Consider the following 9,014-nt stretch of genomic DNA (forward strand, 5'->3'; position numbering starts at 1 on the left):
CATCAGATTATCTGCAATCCCTTGAGCAGGTTTTCCTGTTTTTAAGCCTTTCTCTGGAGTGAAATGACAAAGGTATCTTCCACCCAGTTCACTGCAGACAGAATATTGTTCTTCTTTGATGATACTGGGGAATTGCTGAATTGTTTGCTTTCAGCATAACTTTAGTTGCATCTATATAAACAGAATAGATGCATTCTATTTCGCCCTTCTTAACAGAGCTCATCTGATTCTTGATCTAGTGACTTCATAATTTTTTTCCTGGGCTCTCTTGACTTTATAGTGGTCAACTACAAGGCTCTTCTCTAAGCACGTTGTGGTATCCTGTAAGACCTTATGCCAAAAGGGTACTGGCAAGGCTTCAAAGTGTGACAAGCCCTTTCCATTGGTCAGTCAATCCACTCGATAGCAGTAAGTTCAGTCACTACAACCAATTGGCGTTTGTATTCTGTGCTCTGGTGCCTTGTCCATTTGTCTCTTCTTCTTTGCCTTGGAAACCAGGAGACTGTGAGTTCTAGTCCCACATTAGGCATGGGTGACTTTGAGCCAATCACTCTCTTTCAGCCCAACTCACCTCACAGGGTTTTTATTGTGGGGAAAATAGGAGGAACGAGTACTAGGCATTTCCACTGCATTGAGTTATCTATAAAAACAATAAAAGAGGGATAAAATTGTCTAAAAAAATGAGTGACTTGTTTTGTTTTGGGTTAAATTTAATAGTTTCAAGTCAGTTGGCTGGATTAGGTAACACTTTTTTGAATTCTTATGATATATTGCCCCCTCCCAAACCTAATAAGCCTGTTATTGGAATAGGGTTCTGTGTTACAAGAACATTTAAATCATAAAATGTTTTGCTAAATATATAATGTGTTAATGGCAATTTGTTATTAAAATTGTATAACATTAAAGGGTTAAGTGGAAAATGCACACATGTGTATTTGCTTTGATGGATTGAGCTGGTTTTATCTTGACTCCTCAGCCTGAAAAATTTACCTTCTGTTATGGGTGCTTCTTTCTTATTCAAACAGTTTCCAGAGCTAATGCATAAATAGATGTGCTGGAAAATAGTCAGTAGACTTTGGTTCAGATTCATACACGGTGGAAGTTCAAAAACAACAATGGATTAGACCAATGGTTCTCAACGTTTGTGTGACGGCGACCCCTGTCACACAAATGTTCTGCGCATGCGTGGCGCTGCGCGCATGGGGGCGGTGCCCCATGCGTGGTGGTGCCCCATGCGTGGCTGTGCCCCATGCGCAGCACGCATGCGCGGCAGTGCCCCATGCGTGGCGGTGCCCCATGCGTGGCAGTGCCCCATGCGCGGCGCGCATGCGCGGCGGCGCCCCCTGAGGGGAGAAAATGGCGGATCGCCTTCTTTGGCAACCCCCGAAGAATGGTCGATCGACCCCAAATGGGGTCGCGACCCATAGGTTGAGAACCGCTGGATTAAACACAGTGTGAAAGGTGAAATTAAATAGGAACTTTTAAAATAAACTTGATGCCATAATTCTAGGGATAAAATACAGCAATAGTCAACAATATTAAATATTGTACTTTTCTTAATTCCTTAACCATGAAAAACAATGCAGAATAAGGTACTGTAGATCTTCTCAGCTGGTCAAATTAAACAAATTCACCAGTTGTTCAGGATAGGTAAGGCCATCATGCCATCTGATCTATGGAAACATGATCTTCTATCAGTGCTGGGCAGAAATCTGTAAGTCTTAACAAAATAACAGAGTTGGAAGGAACTTTGGAGGACTTCTAGTCCAACCCCCTATTCAAACAGGAGACCCTATGCCATTCTGGACAAACACCTGTCCAGTCTCTTCCTAGAAACCTATAGTGGAGCACCCACAATTTCTGAAGATATGTTAACTTGGGATATTAATTTCCTAGCTGACCAGCCTAACTTTACAATTCACATGTAGATACAAGGCAGCCATGCAATAAAAACTCACCTCTTCTACTGGAAGCATGTTTTGCTATCTGTTCCTAGAAAAATTCATATTTCAGAAAATATCCTTTTTCTCAATGGACCACATATTCGAACCAATCAAATTTACCAGTAACTCAGTGCTAGATACAGCGATACAATTCTTTAATCACTGAATCTTCTGCAAAAATCCTATTCTAGTATGTTTAATAAGAAAATATATTTCATTAAATGGCTCAGAATCCTAACTTTTCTGTTGAGATAGATAGATAGATAGACAGACAGAAAGACAGACAGACAGACAGACAGACAGACAGACAGATAGATAGAGGGCTTTTTTTGTCATAGAACGCCCAGAACGGAGTTCCGGCATCTTTTTTGGATGGAACCTTGTAGGGTAGACAAGGCGGGTTGTATGACGTGTGTGAGTTCCAGCACTTTCTTTTTTTTTTACAAAAAAAGTACTAGATAGAAAGATAGATAGATAGATAGATAGATAGATAGATAGATAGATAGATAGATGCAGTGGTGGGATTCAAATAGGTGAACAACCGGTTCTCTGTGTGGATGCTGCTTCCGGAAGTCCATTCTGGGCCTGGGCAACAAAAAATTAGCTACTGGTCCTGCCGAACTGGTGTGAACTGGCTGAATCCCACCACTGGATGGATGGATGGATGGATGGATGGATGGATAGATAGATAGATAGATAGATAGATAGATAGATAGATAGATAGATAGATAGATAGATAGATAGATAGATAGATTTCAGTAAATATGAATGTATACCCAGGAATGTAATCAAGGTGTACATGTCATATATATGCCTAACCTGATCTATATATGAGGGCATATGCACAGGCCAAATCTAATATTAATTGCAGAGCAATTGTCCCTTAAACAAGGTAGAAACAGTGATGAAATCAACACTGCTGGCTACTGCATAGCAGATGCTGCTTTCCAACCTGCCTTAACAAGCCCCATTCTTGCAGCAAAAAAATATTTGTGGCTAGAACTGGGTACCCTGCCAGACATAGAAAAGAAAGACAAAGGGCTGCAGGAAACAATGAAAGTAAGCTGCCTTTCAGCTGTCTTACTAAAAGGGTGAAGAATGTGTTGGCATGTCTGCAGACAAGGCTGCCTCAGCTTCTGCACTCCTGTTGGCCTCTCATCGCTAATCATTCATGTCTGTATTTTCATGACAGGTCACAACATACAGGAGCTACTGTATATAGCTCTGGGGAATGATTTTCTAAGTCAGCAATGTTTTTCTAAAGACAGTCATAGCCACCAAACAGGAGTCCATAGACTGAAGAATGTTGATGAGTTTTCCTCCTCAATGGATGCTGCTTACAGATAACATTCCACCTAGAATTTATCTAGCCCTCTGTCCTGAAATGCATGTCACTCAGTCTCCTTAATTTTAAGAGGAATAAGCCAAACAGATGTTGCCTCTCTGCACAAAAGGTTTAATGAATTTTGTATGGACTAGTGATTACAAGAATCAGAAAACTCCTTCAGATTCAGTTTCTGGTTGGCAAGTGGTCATATCTGCTTGGTGAATATTATGATGAATAGAAAAGTAAGTAGCTAAAAATAGGGCTTGGTCAGTGATGTTGGAGCATCTCATACTTGAGATACTTTTTTTTGTAATATATTTTATTGATTTTTAAAAAACATAAATCACTTAATAATTGGTGAACAGTGTGTTGTCTGGGTTACATTTATAAAACAATTACTAACAATTGATTTCTATAACCCATAATCCACATAATAGTTTTAGCTGATTTCCTCTTTTCCCAAAATATCCTCTTTTGTTTTGATAGATAACAATTAAATATATAATTTTTCCCAATAGTCCTAAAAATAATAATCACATCAATATATTATTTCTTTTTTATCCAATCATTCTGGTTGCCTTATCATAGATCCTGTTACAGTCTTTATTTTAATTTGTTTCTCCCACCAAATTTTAGATATTCTTACTGGTTAAGATTTTCTCAAAAATTAATTACATTTAAGAATTTAACTCTATTTTTCCATATGAAGCATCTCACACTTTTACATTTCTTAAGAAATAAATAAAACAGTAGAAAAAAGAAAGAAAAGCAAGAGTAAAGAAGCATAAAAATAACATACTATTTAAAATATATATCCCTCTTAAGCTAATATGTATTTATTTCCTAAATTTCTTATTCTTTTTAACCATAATTAAAAATATGTTTAATCTTTAAACTTTCCATTTAATACATCTAGTCATCTAGTCCTTTAACTCTTATTCAAAACATTTTTATCCATTATATATTTTTTAAATTCAATCACATTTATATATCTAAAACATTTTCTTTATCTAAGTCATTTCAACTTTTTTATACACTCATATCAAAAAAGAGAACAAAAAAGGGGAAAAAGCATACTATATTTAGAGAATTCATCCCTCTTAGAGTGACATATATATTCCAAAACTTTTCTATTTCTTTAACCATATTCAAACAAATGTTTCTTTTTTAAATATTCTCTCTGGTAAGTCCCATCATCTATTTTCTTAGTTTCCACTTTAGTCTTTTTCTTTTGCCCAGTGTCTTTCTTAATCAATGTATTTTGCTGAATCAAAAGGTTTTTCCGTATGTTCGTAAATGTTGCTGTAGATATAAAAAGTAAATCAAGAGAAGTGTCTTTGTATGGGATTTCTGCCTTTCCATGTTTGTTGAAAATCTTTTTCTTTTTCTTTCTCTCTGCTTCTCTTATCATTTCCTTTCTCTCCAATGTTCCTGACATCTCTACGGTCCATTTTATCCAATATGTTTTCTTGTCCTCGGATTTATTTTGTATTCTTAAGGGATAAGTTGTTTTTTCCAATTCTTGTGAATTTTTTTCCACTAGGATTAAATCATGTTTCTTTGTTTTGTTAAGTTCCATCTTTAAGTCTCTATTCTCAATTCTATATCCATGTATCTGTTTTATCTGCTCCTTCTCTGTTGTTGTTTTGTGAGAATTTTTTTGTTGTAGAGTTAACTTGGAAATATATTGATTTATATTTTCAAAGTTGTTTTGGATTTCTTTGTGGTTTAAAGTCATTGTTGTTTGAATTAGTTGTAGCATACTATATATCTCCTCCTGTGATGTATTTATGTTTTCTTGATATGTTTTTTCTACATGTCTCTGATCCATGATAACCAAGAACTTGAGTTTTCCTCTTCCTTTCTTTTCTCTGTAAATAGCTTTAAAATCCCAATTAGGTAGATATTTGTAATCCGAATAGTTCAAAAAAGATTGATGCAATATGGCCAGTCTTTCTCCTGTCAGGTTAGGAGGCTTTCCCCAAGTCGAACGGAATGGCCGCCATCGTTCCAGAATCACTAGAGCACCCTTCTTTCTTCATTGCCTCTCCAGGGTGACTTAGACCCTTTTAGGGTCCCCTGGCAGGGCGAAATTAGCCACGGGGGTGCGGAGAATCCACAAGCCCGCGACCAGTCGTTACCACACAAAACTGGAAGTCTCATACTTAAGAAACTTGTTACAGATATCAACATTACTTGGTGACTCTTGCATGTGAAAAGAAAAAACTCCTTGTGCTTTTGAAAGTTCTACACATGCCCCTCCTTATTAGCACTGATGATGTTACCTAGATGGGTAATGAAACATCTGAAAAAAACAACCAAGCTCAGAGAGCACCAAGGATCCCCCACCCATTATTTTTGTATGCTGTATGTGTATATATTTACATAAATTTCTATACCTCTCACAGCTTGAGGCGATTTACAGAATAAATATAAACCAAAATAACACATGTTATGAATCAGATCCAGGTATGCCATCTTTTCCCCAAACCCTTCAGAGTAGGGTGGTTTCTATAGCTTTGTGAAATGCAAGCAATGTGTGCACTTCCTAATTTTTCCCACTATAAGAAGCCATTGAGGTAGGTTGGGTTAGCCCCAAAACACTCAATGAACTTCCATAGCTGAGAATGGAGTAGAACTTATGTCACCCATTCCTAAGTTAACAACTATACCACTCAACAATGGCTCTCTGTACATGACAGTGAAGGTCTTAAGAGAAGATGGATCATGGGGTGGAGTCCATTGGAGCATAGGAAAAGACAAACAGTAAAATGACTGCTTCATTTTACTAGTTCATGAATTTTTCCCCTCATAGCTAGCTTGAAAAGGATTATTTGAGCAATGACCTATGTTGATTGTCTGCTCTCTTTCCCCCAGACAATTTGCTGGTGTAAAATGGGCACACAAATCTTACCTCAGATGGCATATGCATAAAAGGCAAGGATGGGCCAGAGCAGTGTGGGTAAATCATATAGATTGTGATTCATTTCCCCAATATATGTACTGAAGCTGAATCATATGCTGATATCCTGATTTTTTTTCATGCAAAGCAATTCATGCTTTTAAAAAATGCATTCCAAATGTGCATATCAGGTGAATGCATGCACACAAAAAATCTTTTGTTAGTAGCAAATGCTTGTAAAATGCAATTATTGGGAGAAATACATCCAAGCAGAGCATGCTATTAAAAGCTGTATGCTGAATCTGTGTACTGGGGAAAACCTGTCACAAATCAGTTGAATGAGAAAGAAAAAAAACAAAATGGCAGATTTGTTCATTTCTTGAGGAAGGTATCTTTATATAGTGAGAGAATTACTGCTGAGCTTTTATATCATTTTTCTTAGCACTGATTTTAGGCTAATATGAGCTTGGAAAATACAGTAAAAAAGGAACGAGATAATAAAGCATCTTAAGGATGTTTTTAAAATTGGAAGTTTTTAAGAAGAAACTGGGCAGCCATTTGTCCAAAATGGTATAGTGTTTCCTGCCTGAGCAGGGGCTTGGACTAGATGACCTCCCTTCCAACATTATTATTATTATTATTACTATTATTATAGCATTAAAGGTTCACATTAAGATGTAACGATCTACAGTATCTATATCAGGCAAAAGTTATCCATTTTTCTCATGTGCTGAAGAAATTATGCAAGACTGTAGTGAAAGTAAAATCATAATTAATTTTACAAGCCTTTGCAAATAGCTCTAGAGCCAAACTGAAAGACTCAAGAGTGCTTTCAGAAACTCATAAAAATTGCATTAAAAAGGGGAGGAGGGACTTTCCTAGGTTTCTCTAGCATGGCACATGAACACTTTTCATGCCTTGTTAACATTCCTTTCACTTTTCATATTCATAAGTCACTTGTAGATATCCAATACTGAATAGACCAGAAACTTAAAATTATCAGATACATTTAGCGCAGTTTGCATTACCATTTGGTAGAACCTTGTGTTGAAGAAAAAGTCTTCATCATGGTTCAGTCCAAGCCGGGAATAAACAACATGACGACTGCTTTAGAAAGAAGTTGTAGTTTATTGAAGAGGAGAGCCAGATAGAAAGATGGCTATGGAAGAAAAGAGGAAAGCACATGTAGGGAGTGGGTTTTTATACCTTCTGGAGCCTTTTGTTTGGAGTTGTTCCTGTGGCATGAACTTTGACCTGAGTCTGAGTGTGCCCTTTGGTATCTGTGGGTTAATTCTATTATGTCCTGTCTTAGAGTTTGGGTGGGTATGTACAGTTTAGATGTTTTTGTCTTCTTAATCTTCTAGTTTAAATCTTCCTGAATGGTTTACATCTGCATTTCTACAGAGCTGGTTTCTCCTTGGGGGAGGGAGACTTGGGGCTATTAAGAAAACTGGGCCTGCTTTTCTGCCTCTTTAAGATCCTTTGAGGAAATATATTTTTCTGCCCTTTTAATATTTCCTTTTCTGGGGGGCTGACTTCCCACACTTGTAAACAATTGTCCAGTAATGGCAATATATTAAATACAGATCACATTGAATTTACTCATCCTTCTCCCCTTACTCAATAACTGCCTTTTAGGCCAATTGTTGTAAGGCCCCAAACCAAGAAAGACACATGTTGAATCTTCCAAGAGGAATTCTTTATTGTTTCACACCTATAGACAGAATCTTGCCAGACAGAAGACCATATATTCTGTGAACTATTAGGGAGGGGCTGTCTTCACTCTCTTTCTCTCACAATAACATCTGAACTGAATAGCCTTTTATTCCTCTAGAATGCACCCCTTCCCTCTGGAGATCTACTTCCTCACTAAATTCCATCACAATTATAATATCCCAGTTTTGGGGAAGGAAAGTGTCAGTGTTTTCTAACCCTTTAGTTTTTTTTTCGTCTGAAATCCATAGAATTGTTCTGTGACATTAGACTTCATTTGCAAGCTGATGCTTTCTCTTCCAACTTCTAATGTACCTTGGGATCTAAACAAATAGGATTTGGCTTGAGCACTATGTGGAAAAATCCAAGATCCACGGAAACAGTGTATTTTTTAATATAACCACACTTATATAATAGCTGCATTATAAAAACAGGGATAATAAAAGCTCTAAGGCTTTTTTATTTATTTATTTTGCAGCCTTCCTAACAAGTCCATCATGACCATGAGTGTAAGATGTTTCTTGGCCAAAATGCACGGGAGTGCAGGACTGGGTTTTAAAGCAGCCTCATGCTGAATCAAAATGCACTCATGTGCATGGTTTCATATAAAAAATATTTGAGAGAAGGATGCCTAGCTAAAACAAGCTTTCCAAACAATGGGATTCAACATGGAAGTTTATAAAACAGGTTTAATCATTTCTGCTGAGATTTAATATGACATGCTAATGTTGAAATATTGTGATCAGCTAAGCACTCTGTAAAATGTTGTTTAAGGCAGCTGTAACTGTTTGTTTTAAAAGATTATGTTCAAAATCAAAAGGAATTCAGTTTCCAGAACATAATGTGAGCTGCTTGTAAAATTTCTTGGGTTTTGGTTTTTGCTGATTTTTCATAGCAAACTATCTGACCATGTCATTTATTTTTTGTAAATACAATTATGGATAGTAACACAAATTAAAGCGGAGGAGGGGAGTAATAAGTAAGCCAAAGAAGATTAGGTTGTAGTGTTGATCCAATAGAAAATGAATATGCTTCTTAGCTTGGATTTTCTGTTTCCTTTGCATCCCAGATCATTCATCTTGGGACGTTCTTGGAAGCAGATTTCAGAGAGAGATTTGGGGTGACAGGT

General features: G+C 36.9%; 1 protein-coding gene across 13 annotated transcripts in view; it reads left to right on the forward strand.

Annotated features, from left to right (window-relative positions):
- The window catches only part of NCKAP5 (NCK associated protein 5), a 656,435-nt gene that overhangs the window by 208,111 nt on the left and 439,310 nt on the right, over positions 1-9,014 (forward strand). Inside the window, exon 3 of one of the 13 annotated variants that reach the window (XM_039328232.1) lies at positions 8,955-9,012. The exons of the other annotated variants lie outside the window; for them this stretch is intronic. The gene's annotated coding sequence lies outside the window, so the exon portion shown is untranslated. The remainder of the gene's footprint in view (positions 1-8,954; positions 9,013-9,014) is intronic. 13 annotated transcript variants of the gene reach the window in all.

The sequence above is a fragment of the Crotalus tigris genome, unplaced genomic scaffold, assembly GCF_016545835.1.
Source record: "Crotalus tigris isolate CLP2741 ecotype Arizona unplaced genomic scaffold, ASM1654583v1 scf7180000024374.3283719, whole genome shotgun sequence".
Classification (NCBI taxonomy): Eukaryota; Metazoa; Chordata; class Lepidosauria; order Squamata; family Viperidae; genus Crotalus; species Crotalus tigris.